A 21501-nucleotide genomic window follows, 5' to 3' on the forward strand; every position below is an offset into this window, starting at 1 on the left:
ATTTAACCCAGACTGTATTTTTGTGCTTACCATCTGCTTAATTCTGAATGTCAGATCCACAACTGGCCCGCTAGTTATTTCTATTCAGCTATTTTGAACTCGGCTTGGTGCAGCAGATAGGAAAGGATGTACTGGTTATGCTGAAATGTCAGCTGAGCTGAATATCCTCCCAAAAGCTAAAACCAAATCTTTCTTTGTGAAAATAAGAAAAGGGGATGATTCTCCTACATTTTTATTGCATTGTCTTCTCCAACTTTGTGCTTTCTTGGCTTTATTGCAATTAGAAAAAAGTGGAAATATAATAATAAAGGCTGAACTTGTAAGAGTTTTCAATGTGGTTGGAATACCAAATCAATGGGCACACAACACTAAACCCTTACTAAGTAATTTTCAGTAATATTCTATGTTTTCAAGTGTGGAAAAACTTCAATATGTGACTTAGCCTGGAAATGCTAAAGTGGGCTATTAGATCTCAGTCCTGACCATGCCACCCTTCCAGCCTTTCTTATATGGCAAGGCTACTCAGATGCTTGTTTGAATAAGTCTGGAGTGTCTAATAAGAAAATAATTGGAAGTGTTTTTAATGACTCGCTGCAACTTAGAAATCTGAACATAACAAAGGAATACTGGGAAAATTGCTTACAGTTATTTCTTGTAAGAGAAATTACTTAACATTCATAGTTATTTGTATACTTCGCAGGTCTGATTCAGTCTTACCGTTTTGATGTCTCAAGCAAATGTCAGCACCTTTACCAACAAATGCACTGACAAGTGGATTAGACAAGCACGTGGGCTGGAGAAGGCATCTGCTTCCAGTCTTCTGATGTACCTTGAGGACCTACGTCTGGAGGTAGGACTGCTGCAGAATGGGAGGGGGATCTCAGAAAGGATATTTCTTTGGTGCCCACAACTTGGGTTGTATTGGAGGGCAAATGGGACAGTCAAGCCTTGAACTCACAGGGGTTTGCCCATCCCTTGGGGCAGCAGTTCTGCTGTCTTTGTAATACAGGTACAATCCAGTAGACACTGGAAATGTGTGGCTCCAGAATTTCCTCTGGATCAAAAAATGGCCATTTTATGTTAGGTTTGGGGGAAAGGTGTGGGAAGGAGGGTTTGCTTTATGTGATCTGCCTGTTAAGCCACAGTGCATTTGCAAAGTGTGGCCCCTGATGCAGGAGGCTGAGGTTGAGAAGTGCTGCAGTAGGATAAGAAAGAGTTTTTCATGAGTCTCGTTGGATCGCATGCCTGAGTGGCTCCTTTGAAAAGGGTGCTGCATGTGCTCCTTCTTGCTGAAAGGTAGCTCTGCCTGCCAGACTAGCGCTCTGAGAGCATAGGTGGAGATCTCTCCCTGCATTCAGCACATGGACACCATTTGGGGAGGTTTTTGCTTCCTCACCCTCCTGTAGTACTTCTGCTCAGAAATGGTCAAGTGAAATATGCAGTATAGGTGAATAAACCTGTATTACACAGAGTCTGCATGCTACCCAAAAGCAGTTATCCAAACCCTATCTGCCAGAGATTAAAATGTTAAGGTATGGATGATTGTAAACCATTTATTGTTTATGAATTCACAGTCCTCTCGGATGTCCCCAGGTGCCTGATTTTGCTTATGGATCTCTGAACTAGCTGAAGGAAATGTAGAATCAAATGTAGACAGACAGTTCCCTCTTGAATACATATCCATGGAGGCTCAGGAACACTTGTTATGCTAGCAAGGGTGTGGAATAAATTACGCTCAAGAAATTTGCTCTAGATCCACCTATTTTGGATGATAGGCTTTGTGTGCAACGTTAAAGCCCCTCCTCGGGGAGCTGCCATCACTGTGGTGCAGACAGGTGGATCTGGAGATGCATGGTCTTGCAGAGTGGCAGAGGACCAGCAGATCAATATTTAATGCGAAGGCTGCTGCAGCCCCTCACATGCATAATTTATTCCTGCTTTTGGGTACAGATGGACCTGAATCAAGCCGTGCAAACAGACTGCAGGGGTATTAGAAGCAGGTCCAAGCATTTCAGCTTGTCCTCACCTTCAAAATGGGGACAATTCAAAAGCCAATATTCAATCATTTCCCTCCTCCCTCCTTTGCACAACACAGAAAGAAACACTTTGGGGAGGTCTTTGAAATTTGTGTCAAATTACACTGACTTTCTCTCGTTGAGGGCACGTAACACTGTTTATATTTCAGAACAGAATTAGTGCCCTAGAAAGAATAAAGCACTTCTGAGTTTAATTAAGTGCACTAACAACATATGAGCAAAGTCAGTCTCATAAAAGAGAACTTTATTGTACAAATTGACACAAAATAAAAGCCCTTTGGGAATAAATAGAAAAAAATATCTGAAAAACACATTATGGTGAATAACCTAGCCACCCCGGGCTCATTTCAGTGAGTGAATATCTCTGCCTGAGAATTTTTTTTCCCTGACAAAAGATTAAATACCAGTGATATGATAGCATGCAATGCTAGCATAACAAGGTATGAGCAAGAGGGATTTGCTTTTGACTAGTTAAGAAATAAGCTTACTAATTCACAAATTTATTATAAGATTAGCCTTTAATACCTGATAATCACCTTCGTCAAGGAAAATTTCTTCTCTTCAAAGGGCAAATGAAATTTATAGATGGGTCTTGAGCCAGACTCGTGGGTGGTAGACAACGTTCATGAGAGGTCCAACCTTTCTCTTTGAGCAAAGGAAGAGATAGTTTTTTAACAGACTGGGTACAGCGTGCAGTACAGCATAACACAGTGGAACAGAAACAAGACAGGCATGGCAAAATCTCAGATGCCTTAAGATTATTAATCTCTTTGCAGAAAACAAGTTTGATCTCTGTCAGACTGTCCATTAATTTTGACGGAGATACCTCTAAGATCTTATGTTTGTATTTTAGTGGGGCTATTACAGCTAAATACACAAGTAAAAATGTATTCTTATAACATATCCAGGCAAGTATTCTCATTTCAAAGGTAGATGTTGTCATACAGATATAAGAACATCAGTATTTGCTAGAGTCTTGTTATTATCTACTTTGCAATAGGCCATCTGGACTTCAACTAAGAAGGGACTCCTCATGCAAACATCTGGTGAAAAAAAGGCCTTTCCACTCAAGGACTTTTAGCTCAAACTAATAAAAAAGGCAAAGTGTGGGAGAGGAAAAAAGAAGGACAGAGCGGGAAAAAAAAAGAAAACTTTCTACAGTCCAACAACCTTTTACTAACAGATGGAAGTCTGTCTCCTGACTCCCAGCCTAGTCCCATTGCCAACATAGGATATTGCGTAATTGTTGAGCACAAGTATATACCCAAGTCACTTATGCAACCTTAGTGTGAATAGGTATGAGAGTAGCATGAGCCCTGCTGTATGCCAGAAATTGCTGTAAAGACAAATACCAATATAAGCATTTGCTGCATTGCTGTTACTAGCTTTCAGGTTCAAAAGCTACAGGCAGATGACAAGATTTTATGCCTGGGTGTAGAATTTGGTACAAAATTCGCCTCTCTGAGTACCAGGCAGTCACGTCAGTTTGCTTGTTCTTATATTCCTCTGTAGAAATTGGGTGCAACAAGAATTTGAGAATGAACACTTGTAGAAATGAGGACAGCCATATAAACATTGTACCATGAGATGCAGAATTACTGAAGCTTCATTTCTTATGGATTTGGGTCTTTCTTTAGTTTACTCCCCCCTCCAGGTAGCAATGTCTTCACCTTCTTGCATTACCTCCAGTCACTCCCCATACAGCCTACAAGACCATGTCTCAGTTTCCTCTGAGCTGCTGCTTGCAAGAGAGACTGGGAGCTCTACAGATGCACACATGTGCCTCTTGGCCAAGGCCAAGCCAGAAGAAATGGTGTTGTAGAGCCTCATGTTGCATCTTTTCTTGCAGCAGAGGCACTCCTTTCAATTCCCTACCTGTCTCCAGCTGCCAATGTTTGCAGAACTTACAGGAATTTAATTATCTTCAGGGATTGTACCTCTCTATTGAATTGGATTGAAATAAGCCAATGAATTTGCAAATGGTTAAGGAAGAAAAGGTCTGGCAGGCAGGGCCAACATCTAAGCTTCGTTTCTTCAGGAGAGTTGTCCAAAAAATCAAACTCGGAAAAGTGTGGGATTTCGAAAAGTATAAAAGCATATGAACTGTAACAAAGATTGTCTGGTTATGGAGAGAAAGAGAATAAATAATGGGATTAAACAGAGAGGAAAGCAAAGGTCAGAGGTCAGTTCCCTCCTTGGATGACATGGAGAAAGAGATTAGAAGTTTCCATGATTGAGAATATAGCCTTCCCAAAATGAGACAGTAGTTTCAAAGTCCAAACATTAAACAAAAGCTTGTTTATTCGATTTATCAGAGATCTGAGGCTTAGGGTTCTCATTCATTCACTTCCTACGGGTTTTTACACACTGGAGCAGGATGCGCAAGCAGGAGAGCAAGTCTGCCCCAGGACCTTTGGGTCTGCAGCACCCAGTGCCTTTGTGGGGCTGGGACCAGGCTAGGTTCCTCCCGGAGAAGTCACAGGCAAACAGCTTTTGTAGAAATCCACACGTTTCATCACGCTGTAGAAGACGGAGAAGCAAATGGTTTCTCTTGTCTTTTAAGTGGTAATTTCAAGGCTAAATGTGAGTGTTCTTGCACAAAGATCCAGGCAAGAGGCCTTTGGAAATCATTCAGCAAAGTTATAGAGCTTCCTGAACTTGAGCCAGGCAAAAATACTAGGACCTGAACCAAAAGGAAATATTTTATAGCTTGGATGCCTTTTACCAATCAATTTTTCTCTTTGGAAATGTTTTTTTCCTCTTGTAGCTTAGATGAAAAGATTAAAGTATGATAACGACGTAGTGGAACAGTCATGTTTGGCCGGGTGATAACTAAGCATTTTGGATACCCTGGTATTGGCTTTCAAGCAAGCATGGGTTTGTACATGTGCGTTATACCCACAGTTATGCATGTAAGTACATCTTCTTTCTCTCTTTTTGTGCTATTTGTGTGTGTGTATGTGTGTGTGTATATATATATATATTTGTGATGGCAGTGATACGCCACATGAATTAGAAGCCCATTCTTCATAGGCACACAGAGAGTGCTGGATTCAAAGACTGACAGTCAAGGTGAAAGCTGGTTTCTCACCATACTCATTTTAAAACTTTTTAACAGATACTATTAGATTTGTCTCAGTTTAAATTTTTATTTTTTCCTTACTGGGTGCCTTCAGCCCTCCTCCATGCATGAGCAGGATTGATGGGGGGGCTGATGCCCATCACCTCCCACTCTCAGACGGAGAGCTACAGCTCCACAACAATTTTCTTCCAGCCCACGGGTTGTAACAAGTAGTCATTCACACCAGCCCTCTTTGTGGCTGTACCTGCATTATTTATTAGCCAACGGATGTAACTCTGTCCCTTTTTTCAACCCAGCTTTAGTGATTGTGTATTCAGGGTCAATTCACTCGCCTCTCTGCAAGTGGTGTAGGGTGAGGAGAGGCAGGGATTTTCCATGCCTGTTCACCGACTGGCTCTCAGCACACTTCCACTTCAGGATTTTAGGGACTTGTATGAACCTAGGTGATTCTTAGGCATTCGTGTGCAAAAATATGAGTATTCCTCGCAGAGAGGCAGGCACTTGTAGAGTGATGTGGTGCATCAAAGCAGATGGGCTGCATTGGGCAGAGGGATGTCGTCATGGAATCGGTAGTTCAAAATCAGTGCACGTCATATGACAGCATTAATAAGTAAAAGCAGCTAGATGAGGAATACAGCACATAAGACTGCAAGGCAAGCTGTTTGTAAGCCCCATCCTTACAAAACGGGCCATGTACTTTGGTGGTGGAGCTAATTTTCTTTTTGATAATTCTGATAGCAATTCCTAATAATTAGCTGATCTAATTTAGATTTTCACTTCTTCTTTTCAAGGTTATACTATTACAAATGGTTGAGGAACTTTGCCCTTAAAAAATGGTGATAATATCCTGGCGGCCTGGGACCGCTGTTGGGGAAAAGATTTTGCCTGAAAGGGTTTCAGGAAGTTACAAAACTCCTTTACATGGCCTGTTGGATCTGTGTATGATTTCCAACATTACACAAAATAAATACCAGGAGACTGGTGTGGTTTATACAAGAGTTTATAGAGAAAAAATCCACCCACCAGCTCCCTTGCTGAGGATTACAACCAGGTCTCTGCTGCCAAGTTCTCTGTTTAGGTAAAGCATGAGAAAATCTGCCATTTTTTGAGAGTCACAAAAGGGGTGCTACAGGGGGGGCAGTGAGAAGCTGACAGCTCTCGCTGCTTAAAAGGCAGCTGTTCCTTCTCAGGTACTATTATTAATAAACCCTAAGGTAATGTTTGCTCTGAAATATGTCTAATTGAAATAATTTACCCTAACCCTTAGAGAATTATGAAACTGTTTTCATCATGTTCACACACAGCAAAATAATTATGAGATGCCATATGGAAAAGACATCATGTGGTATATGTATTTCTGAATGTATACTTTTTGAAATGGTTCCCACAGATAAATCATATAGCTAATTTACAAAGAGGAGGTGGATAGTAGTTCTTAAGTATGCAGTTTAAGTTTAAAATGGTTTCAGGCTGGGTAAATTTACAGTGGTGATGACATGCAGTAATTGCACTGATCACAGGACGTATATCACAGAAGATGTCGATAACGCCATTAAGTTGCACTGCACAAAATGGAGAAGGGGAAATTCTGCTGGTGACTCTCTGCTATTGCAATGTGCCACCCCTCAAAGCCTCTGCAGGACCTGTGTGGTCCTGAGCTCATTTTGCAGCTGAAGTGTACCCGACTGAAGCACCGGAGATGCTCCCCCATCATCAGGGAGCCTCTGAGATGTTTCTGGTTTGCACCTGGAAAGCTCTGAGCTGACACCTAAGCAAAGGGAATACTCTCCCCCCACAAATTTATTTTGAGCACAGCCCACGAGAGAAAATTCCTTATATTGCTGTTCCCCACCGTCCATCTCTTGAAGGTTTTTCAAAAGGTTTTATTCCTAACGTCATCTGTAGTCACCAGCATTATCATGTATATGTATGATATATCTCTATATTTTTATGTATGCAGGTTTCATTGCATACGGTAGCAGGAGAATTCTGTAGGGCACTTCTTGGTCTTTTTCCAGGAATAACTGTGGTAGATGATGAGACATCTGAGGTTCTCTTCCTGATAGTTAAGAAGTTTTGAAGGTGCTTTTTGAATAAGGAACTCTTATTAACATTTCTAGAAATCTGGCTGGAGATCAGGCTTTCTTGTCAGACTTCTGGTAGTTCTTGTTTCCAGATGGATGGAAGAAAAATAAGAGAATAGCTTATTACATCCTTTCTGTTTCACGTCCGATTTGGAACCAGCAAGTGAAGAAGCCAGAAAGAAATCTCATTCTGTCCAGTCCGTTCCCTTTATTTCTAAGATGTCTTAAAAAAAACGTTACCTCTAATTTCAGCAGTTCAGGTTAGCCTGTATTTTGTCTGAATTAGCTCACCAGTCACTTCTGCAATTATTTGTGTGATGACTGGTGAAATATTTGAAAGGTCTGGGATACAAAAACTAATTCACCCCCAGCCCTCTATTTTGCAAGAACTATAGACATGCACTGCAGTTGCATTGTTTATCCCTCAGTAATGACATCATTACCCTGTATTACCACTCTAGGTAGTGTATTTGTCAACAGCCAGTAACTGATGAGTACAAGGAAAATATTTACCCAACTTCTGTGCTGTGGCATTATCCCAGTAATGCCATTTCAGGAAGATCAGACTGTATTTCTGAGATTCGTGCTACAGAAACCAAAAAAGCTTTGGCATTTCTGTGCATGTAACACCAGTCCTCAAATAACCACCTTTTAGAGACAGTAATTACAGTACTGTTTTTAAAGGAAAAATAAAAAAATATTTAAAAAGTAGGAAAAAAGTTATATTCCCCACAAATATCTAAAGGTGGGAGTTTTCTAGTACCCTCACCGGGTGCGGAGTGCTAGGGACATCCATATTTGATGACTCCCTAATCTTCCCAGGAGTAACCACATATGCTAATATTTACTCACTCTGTCTGTACAGATACAATATCTGAATGCTGCTGATGCATTAACGTGCAAGTATTTAAAGTGAGCTTTTCTGTGATGTATCATCCCTGGGAAGTGCCTGCACTGGAGAGGTAGCCTTGCATCTTCCTCCTCTCTGTCATTCCTGCTTTTGGATGAGAAATGTGATGATCTTTCTCCGTTTCTAATGTTGCACAGACGAAAAGGCATGTTCTCCTTTTAGCAACTTCCAGTCATTTGTTTTTATGCTCACTGAAGGTGTATTGCATTTTGTACTATTAAAGTGCCCTAAACCAAAAGTCACATTTTTTTCCCTGTGAGTTACAGTAGATTATTATATCACTACAGTATCCGAAAGCATGAAATAGAGATTTATGATACTCGTGTGTTTTCCACTTCAGTTCATGTAATGCAGGGAAGGTAAAGTGTCTCTGGCTGCACAGTATCCCTTTTTCTTTTTTCTCTTTAGAGCAGTATGTGCTGCGTGATTAGAGGATAGTGAGAAGGTCACTGACCAAACTTTATCTTCCACACAGTTTCCCACAGCATGTATTCCTCCTAGGGAACATTTTCTCAGCTCAGGTTATTTCCAGAAATGTTCTCAAACCATAAGAACAGTCCTCGCAGTAAAACATTTCATTCCCACTTTTTATCCTTTATCTAGCAGAGCAGTGTTGACAGCATTTATGTTTCTTCTATTGACTGGGCCAAGAACAACAGGATTAATGAGGTTGTCTCTTCATGAGTGCATTATATTTTTTCCTCTGACCTTTCAAACATGGGAATCTTCTGTTTGCAATATTTCTTAAGGAAGGAAAACCCCTTCTCGCCCAAGCTCGTTTTGATGGGGGCTGTCTAGGTGGGAGCCTGGGTTCCCGCGCACCTCTGGGCACCCTGTGCGAGGGAGTGCGGTGTGCGGGCGTCCTCCGGGCCTCTGGCCGATGTATGGGCTGAAAGGAAACTGCGAAAAAGCAAAGGAGGGAATATCTTTGTTTCCTTGTTTTTAAAGAATTGGCTGGGGGACATGGGATATTTTAAGGACTCTCTCAAGCTATGAAATTCTGATTATAAACCTTAGGCTGCTGCCTACAGACTATCGTACTGCAGGAACTGCCCAGGAGACGGATGGACACTGCTCTGCTTTTTTTTTTTTTCTTTTTTTTTTGCCAAAGGATTGCATATGTTTAGGCTGGACAAGTAGGGGAAGGAGGAGTTGCTGGAATTGCAGCCTTCCACAGAACACTCTTGCACATTATCTTTCCTATTCCTGATTATTTTTGACACGGGGTAACTGGAACACAATCAAGATAGGATCATTTCTAAGTGCAGCAGGACAGGGAACGTGAAGAATTTTCCCAAGGAAGGGAGCACAAATATCTTTAAACACAACAAATAACTGCACATGTGACATCTTTCAGCCAGCCTCCTCAAAATACATCAATTAGATAAGCTAAACATAATTACATTTTTGCATAAGATTGTTAAGGGTGACTTATTCCCGTTTTTCATCTGGGGAAACAAACGGAGGGACAGAGAGCTGGAAAAACTCCCACTAGCCCAAAAGCTATCTACATAGGCAGGTCTCTAAGCTATTAATTTCCCCTGTAAGTTATTTATTTCCCCTCTTGGTGGGGAAAGAAGCACCATGAATTTGTGCATTCATGTCTTGCATCTTACAGGGCAGTAAAGCCCTTCATGGAGGAAAAGTTACTTTAGCGTCAGTATTTTGACCTGCTCTTTCCAGCCATGGTAGATGATGGAGAAATCTGCCTGATATTTTGGGGGAGGGAGAAGTAGAAGAGAAGATATACATATGTACATAGAGGTATATAAATATATATAGCCCCAAATATAATTTTAAATAACTATAAAAAGAAGGGGAAACATGAAGGCTTGCAACACTTGCAGAATATGTTTTCCATAGGTGTGTAGTTCAGCTGCACATAAGAAATTCCTTTGCCATGTAGGAAAAACAGCTCTTACCTGCTGACTTGAGGGAAAATAGAGTGTCCAGGGGACTGTCTTGCTGAGCACTCCAGTGCTGGCTTTACTTCATGTCCACGGTGCAGAGGGCCAGGACGTTGGGCTGAGCTCCGGGCAGTGTTCCAGGAGGGCCAGAGCTCAAGCACTGGGCTTAGGCTTTAAGCAAGACTCAAAATCTCTGTGTGTGGATTCAAGTCATTCTGGGACTGTGAGAGTGAGCTGAACTAGACATGTGGACATAGCCAAATTCATCCATGTCAGCCCTAGGAAGAGAACAGAAACAAATATTCCTGGCTCCTTACTTTAACGATTTAAATAATCCCACGTATTTGCTCTGGAAAAAGGACAGGCTGCTTTTACAGTGCTTTAAGTTGAAAAAGTCATCAGAGAAGCTAAGAAATTTCTGAGCAGCTCTTCAGAGTATATATTTCATGAGATTTTGAAATATTTTATCCTGAAAAGAGTATTACTTATATAGTAAAGAAGGGAATTCAATTGTGTACTGTCCTCAGGCGCTGGCAATGGTCAGTACTTGCAAGTACCAGGAAACAGTTTCGAAGTTTTAAGCATGAGTGTATTACATGTCTTAAAATTGGGTTTCCTAGGTTTCAGAGTTTTGGACTTTGTTGCTTGAACTCTTATTTCTTCCTTTTAGGATTTCTGTTGTAGCTGAACTTAAATAACCAGAGAGAACACTTAATGAGTCTGTATCTGTATTTGTCAGCATTTAGGGCAGTTAAACATAACTATGATGGAGGAATTCTTGTATTCTACTGTTCTCTTATAATAATGTATGCAGAGGGCTAATTCTGCTGAGTTTCACTGTTGTTTAGCAAGACTAACTTGGGTAAAGCTAAAGAACCTGCAGTTTGCTTTCTGTTCCTTTAAGCAATTGAGCTCCCTGTCATACACTAGTAAGCTATTTTCATAAAGCCCCAAGTTAAAATAATTTTTGGGTTGTAACCCTCAAGACTTTAAGATTTCAAAATCCTGACACTTCAGGATTAAAAAAAAGCCCCACATATCTATCAGTGAACGATGAATACATGTTTGTGTAGTTTGCCTTATTTGCATTTGTTGGTAATTAATTAAAAAACATGAGTTTAATTAAACTTGGAGTTAGGGGATTCATTAAAATAAAAACAAAAAGCATTTCGGTTAAAAATGTAAAATAACGTGTTCCGTTGAGTTAGCTTGTGCAGCTTAAGGATTTGCAGAGAAATGCCGGCAGTAGTAAAACTTCAGGGACTATCACACTGCACACAGTTAGAGAAGAGTTACTGAACAAGGAAAGTGGATGTACGTCTTTGTCAGCACGTAAATTTTACTTTGTAGGTACTTGAATCGAAATAATGACATTTGGTCTCAGTTTCTTTCTGGTTTGAGTCTGTGGCTATGAAAAAATGACATCTATTCAAGTCCAAATGAAAGGATTACAGCATAACTAAAGGTGAGGTTTTTAAAGTAAGGGACAGAGAGGAAAAAAAAAATTAAAAAGCTTAAAGGGAGGAGATATCACTCATGTAAAACTCAAGACTAAATTATACTTACCTGTTTATACTATCATGAAAAGTTCTTTCTCTTTTACGTCTCTTTTAGTCACATTCACTGTCTTCAGCTTTTTTTTTTTCCTTTGAGAACAGTGGAAGGGGATTGCTTTTTAAGAAAAGACATGTTATCAGGATGTTGAAAGTAACAATAGAAAAAAAAATCTTAATTGATAATTAAGTCTGATGTTTAGTAAATATTTTTCCATAGCCTGCTCTCTTTGATCCTGCCCCTTTGGCAGGGCTGGGCTTGTCCCACCAACAGAAGAGAACCAACAGCGGAAATCTTGATGTGTTTCTAGTCTGTGTTATGAAAATTGTCACTGAGATATTTCTGTTTGTGCAGTGGAATAGAAGTGAAACCTTTCCACCTTCTCAAATTGAAGGGGTTTAGCGAAGATCTCCCAAGGCAGCACTCACTCCCATACGGGTCAGGCTCGTTGCCTACATGGACCTACATGCGCTGCTGTGCACCAGCTACAGCAGCTTGGGGAAGGCACAGGAGCTGACATCACTGCCACTTCTGTAAGGTGCTGTGCTCTTGGGGCTGGAGGGCTACTGAGAAATGACTGACTTTGATCAAACTGCCTCAAAATTAAGATTTTCTACTTTACTCTTCCCCCAAAGTATTTAATTTGGGGAGGAAACGATTATAATAATAGAATATAATACTCACTAAAAAATTCCTAGTTGTATTCATCAGACTCATTTTCTTATGAAATTAATATAAAACACCTCAGTACTGAATATTAAATGCATACAAGAAAGGCTACATTAATTTGCCTAGATGTGTGCTTTGAGGGTGGCTTGGCACCCGTGTGCAGGATGTTGGTGGATAACTTGGGTATGTGTAAAGGACCAGATTTAAAAATAAAAGAAAACAACAAAAAACCAACGAAAAACTATGTTGCATCTTTGAGATGAGAAACCATCTGTGGGTGCCCGTTTACTGCACCACTGGACAGGAGGTCCCCATGTTAGCAAAACACCTGCGCCAGCCACGGTGCCGGGGAAGGTGGTCCTTGCACAGGGAGCAGATGCTCCACAGCTGAAGCCTTTCAAAGAAGACACCTTTAGAGCCCCCAACCTTATGGGATAACTGAGTCGTACATAAATAGTCTTTAAAAGGGAGCATTGTCTGCTTTAAAAAAAAAAAGAAAGGAAAATGAAGTGGGTTTTGTGTGTGGGTAAAGTAAATACGGTTAGAAATACATGACTTGTTAAGAGCTTTTTGAGGACCCCACACTCAAAAAATCTTTTAGGTCATGTGTTTGCTTTCCGAAACATTTGGTAAGTAATAAGTGCCAAGGGACTATATGCACTCCATCTGGAATTAGCAGATTCCTCTTTGTTCAATTGTTCCTAAATTTGGAACCAGCCGACTTGCTTAAAAGTATTTTGATTTTCTTTTAAATAAATACGGGAAATAAATATAGCCCAGGACCTTCAGAGAGGTACGTTATTAGTCTTCTCCCTGGCTCCATGAGCCACACAAGCCTTAAAGGAGCACTTGCCAAATTTGATGTTTGCTATTGGTTTTTGGTAACAATTTGTTTGGAGTGGCCCATCATTTTTGTTTCCTTTTTATAAATAGTATCAAAGAAATCGGAGATGGAAAAAGAACTATTAGGTCATTGAATCCACTCCACTGCCAATGCAGTCTTGTTCCCTACAGTGTATTTTTTCCATTTCTTTGTCCAGGTTAAACTTGGAATTAAGTTTAAGAGCCTGTAGGTCTGATGAGAGGTACAAGAGCAAGTGGAGATTTTACTCTTTTCTTCTTTCCTTGCTAGACAAATATCTCATTTTCATCTCTACCTTCCCTGCATAAGGAAATGGCATGTCAAAAGATCAAGTAGGTGCTTTCTCTTTGCAGGTGTTGTAGATTACTACCTCATCCTTGTAAAAATTTAATTTTTGCTTGGGGAAAGCAAAAAAGGAAGAGAAAAGCAGCACTTCTTTTATCTTCCCTGATGTCCTATAACACCAAAGAGTAAGATCCTGAGACGCCACCTGTTTGTCCAGTAGGCTTATGAAAAGAGACTGTGCTTCCTTGAAGACCTTTAAAAACTTTTTTTAGAGAAAGCTTCTTTCAAAACAAAACCAAAACTTTACAAATAAATGTAAGAAAACACTTTAAAGAATTGAAAAAGCACTCTGAAATCACCCTAAATTGCACCAAATTTGTGATCTGGAATTCAGCTGGAGGACTATTTGACAATTAAAATGTTTTCAATGAAAAGCTTGCAAATCAAAGCTCAGAAAGGTTGTCCATTGTCATTACATTTGGCATATGAAGCATTATTAAGAGGTGCAGATCTGCAGATTTGGGATCCCAGCCTAAGATATTCAGCCTGTATGTGTTGGTCTGCTTCCACGGATTTGAATGGAACGATGCCCATTTACAATAGCTGGGGATGGATGATCCCTCTCTCCACCAACAGCAGAGAAAGCTTAGGGAGACTCGCTTTCCTAAGCCAGAGCTGGCCTTTGTGAACTGTGTCTTACGATGCATTACAGAGCAGGATCAAAGTCTTTATCTGATTCACGGTTGCTCAGAATTTTGTTTCATCCAACATTTGTTCAAAGTATAAGCAAACATTTTATTTCTGCTTCAAGCTTTCCTAAGAATGGAAGTAGTGCAGCACAAGCAGATACATACTGTCTGCATGGCTACAAGGTCTTTTTATTTGGTCTGGATACACATCTGTAACTATTTTACCAATTCATGTATTCATATATACTGTAAGTCAAAGGAGCTTAAATTTTCACTTCTTGCATTGAGTTGCAATCATTCTGTTTTGCAGGTTGCTTCCTATGCATCATGTTTCAGCAGCCTAAGGGCTTCTCTAAATCTTTATTCTGTTCTTTCCTAGCAAGAAGGAACCAAAACTATAGTCAAAGATTAGCATGGGCTAGGCAAAACCTAATCATAATCTCTTCTACCTCTTTTTCTATTCCATTCAATCCCTGTTGTGAGGATCAAACCTGTATTTCCTCTATGTACTTGAAGAAGGTATATTAGTGTGATTAAGTATCAGCATTACTCAGCTGGATCTGTTGAAGATACCAATGTTTGGGCTTAGCCCATGACAGTACTGATTCATTCTTTTTAAATCTAAGCCTGTGAGTATGAGTTCAGGAGGTGTATCAAAGCTTCATGGAGACTAAATTGTGTGCACACACCTTAGATTAGGACGCTTTAATTCTTAAAGCAAATGAGGTCTCAGATTTAAGGAATATAGTACCATGGACTACTGGCTGTAACTAATCTATGTAATTATACATATAATACATATGTATGTTTATGTTGGGAAATATTTAGTAGAATCTTGTGATTTGAAAAGATAGTAATTTGTTTTCTTCAGTACCTGCAACCTGAGTAAATATATCTGTTAAGAAAAGTGTTTGTTATTGTGGTAATTTTCTGAAAACTTCTCCCCTTCAAGGATTTTTTGATGGCAAGAAAAGAAGAAATATTCCCTCTTGTTCCCATAGAAATTAATTAAAACCTTGCCATTAACATCTATGGGAGGACAGAACCCCAAATTGCTATATAAATGAGAGAGCAGTGATTTCTGTTTTTTTTCTGGTTATTATTTACAAATTCTGAACAAGCAACTTTGTTATGAGACTAAACTTGTTATGTGCAACGTGTAAATCTTTTCGCAATGCATATGGTCATACTTTGCATTTTATAGTCTCCTTTTAGGAGACTACAGGAGTTTCTGTTATTTCATTTATAAAAATTACTGATAGGTGGGGAAAGTCTTAGTAAAAGATGATGAAACACAGAGCAAACAGAAATATTGGATGGTAGATGAAGCACATCTAAATTTTAAAGCAAAGGAAAAGGTTATCAAAGTTTCACTCTCACGAGCTGTGGTTTCTTTTAACGGGCTTGAAGGCAAGCCATTTTGGCAGGGCAGGTTATCGCATTGTGCTATAGTTAGAACTACTGACTGCTTCTGTGCTGTTGTTTGTTGAGATGACTAAGTTGTCATTTTTAATTAGCTTTATGCTCTTCTCAAAGGCTAATTACTTTACTTTTTATCAAGATTACTTGATTGGTAATGACAAGGGTGCCATGGTTACGTATTTTTAGAGAATTCCCCAACCTGCACAATTATATGATTTTTTGCTCCCTCTGGATTCTTTGTGCAGTAAAGCCTTCAGTAAAAATAATGGCTAAGAAAAATACATATTTACTATTGATATCAGCAGAAGAAAATATCTCTTGATTTTTTTTTTTTTTTTTTTTGGCAGGAAGGACATTTCTAATGTATTTAGTCAGCGTAAAAAAATATTACACTTAGTTTACCTCCCTGTCAGTGACAGTTACCTTGGCTGAAGTTACCTCACGCAAACTGAATTTGAGACCTTTCTTTTTTCCTCTCATTTGCCTATAGTTGTGCATCTTCCCTGGTCATCATGGAAATCTGGCCTGACTTAACTGCATACTTATTTCAAAGTGTAGAAATTACACAGACAATGACTTTCAGAGAGCATTTACCACCCTGTTTAAGAGGATTTGGTTGAAAAGCCCTTGAGATAAGTATGAGATGTGTGGTCACAGGTGAAATCTCTCTTTTCTTTAGCCACCTATAGATGACTATAATATAGCCTTGTTTGAAAGAGCAGCAGCCCAAAAGATGACGCTTCTGTGAAGGCTCCCTCGAGGGGCAAGGCAAAGGCAGGGGACATAAATACTCCTCTGACATTTTTTAGAAATACAGTTATACCCAGAGAATCGCTACTTTACTCCTGTTCTGCAACACATAAATACACGTCAGATGTGTGGTAAACCAAATTCTCGCAGGAGCTTGTCCTGAAAGAGGAAAAGACACAATGATTTAGAGTCTACATCTGCAGCTTTTGCAGCTGCTTTGGTCCCTGCTGCTGAAGGAGAATTCCCTGCATCAACAGCCTCTTGACACAGAGGCTTACAGCAGTTCCTGAAGCAAAAGCCCAAGGGAACCTAACGCTGTTGCTAATCCATTGGGAAGGCAGGAAGGCCACCATGCAGCTTGAAGGCAAGCAGTTGCTCCTGCCATCAAATGACCCATCTCGCATCACCTCTACTGCCACTTTGCAAGTGGAAGAAGACTCCCTGACGACTGCAACTCTTGTTGCATTCTCCAAAATCTACTGAGAGCAGGATTAGACTAGGTAGCTTTCTAAACCAAAGGGAAGGTCAGCATGGTAGGGCGCTGGCATAGCACACCTTTGTACTCAAGCTTGCAGGAGGAGATGGTTAAGGGTGTGCTTGACTGTGAAGGCCTGCTGGAATGTCTTCAGTTATAGGAAACAAGTGTAGGACATCTCTGTAACAAGGCAGCTGAAGATGTGAAGATGTTCTGGAGTGAAGGCTTGCACAGCCCCTGTGTTTTGATGTTATTCTTCTCGGCGATAGACGGGGAATATAGCAGCTCCAGCTACTGCAGCAGTGCAGTGTGATTCCTGGCCGTCTACGTGTAAAAAAACACCTTCTTAGTAAGCATCTTGTCTCCTTAATGAGCTAGTAACACATCTATGACTTCAGTAATTAAAGTAAGTTTTTATTGCTTTTTACTTATGTTAGCACTGAAGAACAAGAAGAGAGACAAGGAAGGGAGGCTGGCAACTACTGGGACTCTGGGAAACAGGCGTTCAGCTCCCTGCTTCCTCTGCTGCAAGGAAAATAGACAGGACTGGATCCTAAAGGTATTAAATGTCTAAATCTTATGGAATTCAGTGTAAATGGGTGGCTAAATACTGTGGGGCTCTGGGCTTAATCTCTCTATACCTTAGGTCTTCATCTGTCCTATAAGTATAATAATTCTTCCCTACTGACAATAAAGTATAATAATAAACATGTTAAGGAAAGAAAGGTGCTCAGCTACTGTTATCTCTCAATGTAAAAAAAACCACAAAGCAAAGACAGTATGGTTATTTCTTTTTTATGAGTCTTGATTACGTACTAGTTTTCAATTCTAGAGAGAAGCGTTTACCTGCTTGTTGATTAATTGATGGTTGTATTCCCCAGCTTTAATCAGCGCACAGTTTCCTCTCCAGAAGTTCACTAATAGCAAGGATCAATGAGAAGGTAAGGACGCGACTCAGCTTTTGGAAATCAAACTAAAAGTATTCTTTTCTCATTGCAAAACTGAGCCTTTTTCACTTTCAGGCTAACTTTCAGCATCTCAGCTTTCTGTGTGGAGCCTTGCTTCCAGTATAAATAAATGATCCCACATTCCGTCATGATAACATATGCTCATGCAGAGCTCAAAATTAGAAGGAATATGAAGTGTTCTATTAATTGCATGAATGTTGATTGTTAAAATCATGTGCTAATTGGTAATATCTGTGTGCAGTAGGTTCCCGCAATATGTGTTAGATTACATTAACTGTGCTTGTGACTCAGATATCAGGCATTATGTGTTTTATAGAAGGATTTTTTTAAAACTTTGTGTAATTAGGTTCTATAGATTATCAGTGTAGAAAAATTAGTAGAAGACTGTGTAAAGGGCATGTGAAGTTAGAGGCATGAGGAATACTGAACTCTAAAAATGCATCTGCTCCTCTCTCTTATGGTGTGCTTTCCCTCACATACCCCTCAAAGTAATTCTCACCATGTTTGTCTTGAGGTAATTCCCAGGGAATCAAGTAAGAGCTCTTTCTCACTGCCATGGTGATTAAAATATACATTTGAAAGTTACCAACTTTTTTGACTGGACTTGTTTCAGTCTTTTCCTTTGCAACACCAAGGCTTTGATCCAAGAAGCATTCAGGTACATTACAGATAAATTAGATTATTGCTGTACTCACCTATCAGTGGAGAAGTTGAGCATACTTAGCAACATGACTCTCCTGTACCAGATGTGCTTCCTCTCCGTTCCTAATCCCTGGGGAACATTTCATGTGGATCTGTTTTGTTCATTGGTGTTTTCATTTTATTGAGTGCCATGAGTATTTATTAAAATAGGCAAGGTAGAAGGAACTAAAGCTTGGAGCTAAATATGGTAAGTTATGAGCATTTTTAAGAAACGTAACGGTTATTTCCACTCTGGGTGTGGCTTAACATGGCTTCGCAGTGGTGAGGGAGCAGGAGATGAGCCTGACACGAAAGCATGAGGATGCAATCTGTTATACCTAATACATATCATATTCTGTGGTCATCCTCTTTACAGCAAAGACATTTATTCATGCATTCACATTTATGCACAAAGAACACACTGGCCTTTGTTTCAGCACCTACACTGAGAGCACCCAAGCTCGTCCTAGCACTGCAGCTGACTTCAGGGTGCATCCTCCTCCTCCTGAGCCATTGCAGCAAATGTACACAGCACTGGTGACTGCTGAAATAAGCTTTTCTCAGTCCTCCCTGGACCAAGCCCCAGTTTGAGCTCCTTTTTCATGTGTTACAGGGGTGGAATGTGTTTCTTGAGTTAGTCAAGAGGGCTGGGGCTCCTAACTCACCCAGATCTTCCTTAGCAAACTTCCACAGTGGTTTCTGCTGAAAATTACCTGGCAAACAAGCTGAGTTGGAGAGACTCTCAGAAATCAATGATAGCCGCTCCCCTAACAAACCATCTCCTATCTAAATTTATGGAAAAAAAAAAATCAGTGTAAATCCACTTGTATTTTGTGTGGGTTAGGCAGATTGGGTGGGTGAGGCCAGCTCTGTAACATGCACGGATATCGTGTGACTGCCCACTGCAAAGTAAATTGGTAGGAAAGGGTGAGAACAGACCGCCTGAGAGTCCTATGGTGCATGAGCCACAACCCAGCAGATGCTTTTTGGTGGATGCTGCCTTTAAATTGTATATAAATTCTTTGAACTAGCACTTTTCTTATAGCGATTATATTTTGAAGGACTAACATAATTGAAGAAGGGTCAAAACCACTGGTACTTGCCCCAGCAAAGGTGTCGCTAGAGCCCTTCCCTGTTTAATACCTACTATTACTTTGGGAGACACACTCTTAACTCATGCAAGTTTACGTATTCTCCCAGAGGAAGGCTGAAAATAGAAATGATTAAAAAAAATGATTCAGAGAAAGACCAGATTTTTGTGTTGTTAAAGAAAAAGGAAAAAGTTTAAACACTTTAAATGTTTCATGGTTTGCACTGAGAAAAAATACTTAGAATGAAACTTCTAACTAGCATAATTTTAATTCATTTTACAGTGGACCAACTTGGTAATGATGCAATGAATTAAAACAGGTTGTCTGAGAGGAAAAATGGATGCAGTTTTGGTAAAGAGAGCATTTACAGAAGTGTTAGAAGTCCTGAGTCTTACCAGGGCTATTACTCTAATATCTGTTGATTTACTGATCTTGAAACAAGCAAACCTCATGGGTTCAAGAGCTTAATGTTAAGGCACACTTCATCAGTTGTCCTGAGAAATGCAACAGATCTACAAGGAAATCAGTTTTAGCCCCTATCCAAAATGTTGACACTGAATCAAACAGAGCATGAACTATATTCACAGTTTTAATTAAAAGAAAAACTGACAAATTACTAACATTCTAGTGTTCAGAAGATGGTTATCTATTATAGAAATATTTTTTCTAATGTACATGCTCTCATACATGAAATAGTTTCTAGATTTATTTTATTGTAATTGTAAACTATGGCACAAATACTTAATCTTACCTACTTAAATAATGTTTTCTAATTTCTTAGCAACCCTTCCTCCTTCCCCTCTCCAAACTCTGACTCACAAAATGATGCATTAAAAAGGTTGAACAAATTTAGTGGATGAGGTGACCACTGGAAATACGTGGAAAAACTAAGAATTAAAAAAAATTAACCAGAAGGAAATTGCTTACTAATTTTTAAGATACAAAGGTTAATCTAAAATGACTACCAGCCTTCAAAAGGTTAACTGTCAAATTAAATAACAGGGACATACAGTGGTCACTGGCTACCTGGGGGAATAAGCTGTTAAATTACTTACTTCAATTCACATAATTTACAAAGAGATTAGCTCCTCGTGTCTCTGTGGAAACTTTGTGTATTCCAAGGAAGGTTTTGCTCCCCCTGTGCCCACGAGGGCCCAGCCACTGGTGGGAGCATCTAGGGTAAATGGTGTATGTTTCTGAGGAGGAAAAAGTAAATTGGGGAATTGGGCAAGTTGTTACACTATGGGGAATAATAAAAATCAGATTGCTCTAATTTTCTTGTCCTGTGAGTGGCAAGCTTGCAGGTGTGGGTCCCTGCTTTTGACCAAAGCCCCTGGGACAAAGGAAGTGGGAAGAGGGCAAGGGAAGGGGCAGCTGCAGTGGGGTTTCCTGATGCAGGGCTTGGGCTCGTGCCGGAGTCGCTGAGTTGATCGTGTCAGCGAGGGGCAGATGAGAAGTGCCAAGAGCTGTTTGCCGGGCAGGGTTCTGGGGTGCTGGGCTCTGCTTTGTGCAGAAGCAGGAGGGGTCTGGTGCACCCAGGACCAAAGGACGTCACTAATTTTACCGAAGCCAAAGGGAATCTAGGACAATGCTGGATGCATTATTGTGGACTGTTCTTTTCCCGTTATTCTTTGTTCCATTGTTTCAAGCTTGCAGGAGTTGGCAGCCTGGGAGGAGATGTCACCACATAACTTGCTGTCCTCGAGAGCCGCTCCGGAGGACGGCTGAGGTCCATGGAGAGGCTGCAGTGGCCCCTAACAGTCTGATGTCTGACCTAAAATCATGCAGTAACTTCGGTGAGGAAGGCAGACTTATACTGATAGCAAGTACGAGGGGCTGCTGCCAGTTGGCTCGTTGAGGCTTCAAGCGCGGCGGTGGTGGGAGAGGCGCAGATGTCTGACAGCAGAAACAACATCTTCCCAGTGCCGTCTGCACGAGGCATAGCTCTCGCCAGATCTCAGGGCTGTGTCTTCCATAGGTGTCCCAGCAAAAGTCTCAGAAAAACGTGCAGCTACACCAGTGCCCGCAGGGCCAGA

General features: G+C 40.3%; 1 long non-coding RNA gene across 1 annotated transcript; it reads left to right on the top strand.

Moving 5' to 3' along the window:
• The first annotated feature begins 740 nt into the window (after window positions 1–740).
• LOC148052397 (uncharacterized) lies at window positions 741–21243 on the top strand. The gene is made up of 5 exons (XR_015699206.1): window positions 741–850; window positions 4804–4948; window positions 17163–17284; window positions 17607–17666; window positions 21115–21243. It is a non-coding gene; the product is annotated as an uncharacterized LOC148052397 (long non-coding RNA).
• The last annotated feature ends 258 nt before the right edge of the window (window positions 21244–21501 follow it).

Source organism: Nipponia nippon, unplaced genomic scaffold, assembly GCF_047370975.1.
Source record: "Nipponia nippon isolate SJK-2023a ecotype South Korea unplaced genomic scaffold, ASM4737097v1 scaffold_5, whole genome shotgun sequence".
NCBI lineage: Eukaryota > Metazoa > Chordata > Aves > Pelecaniformes > Threskiornithidae > Nipponia > Nipponia nippon.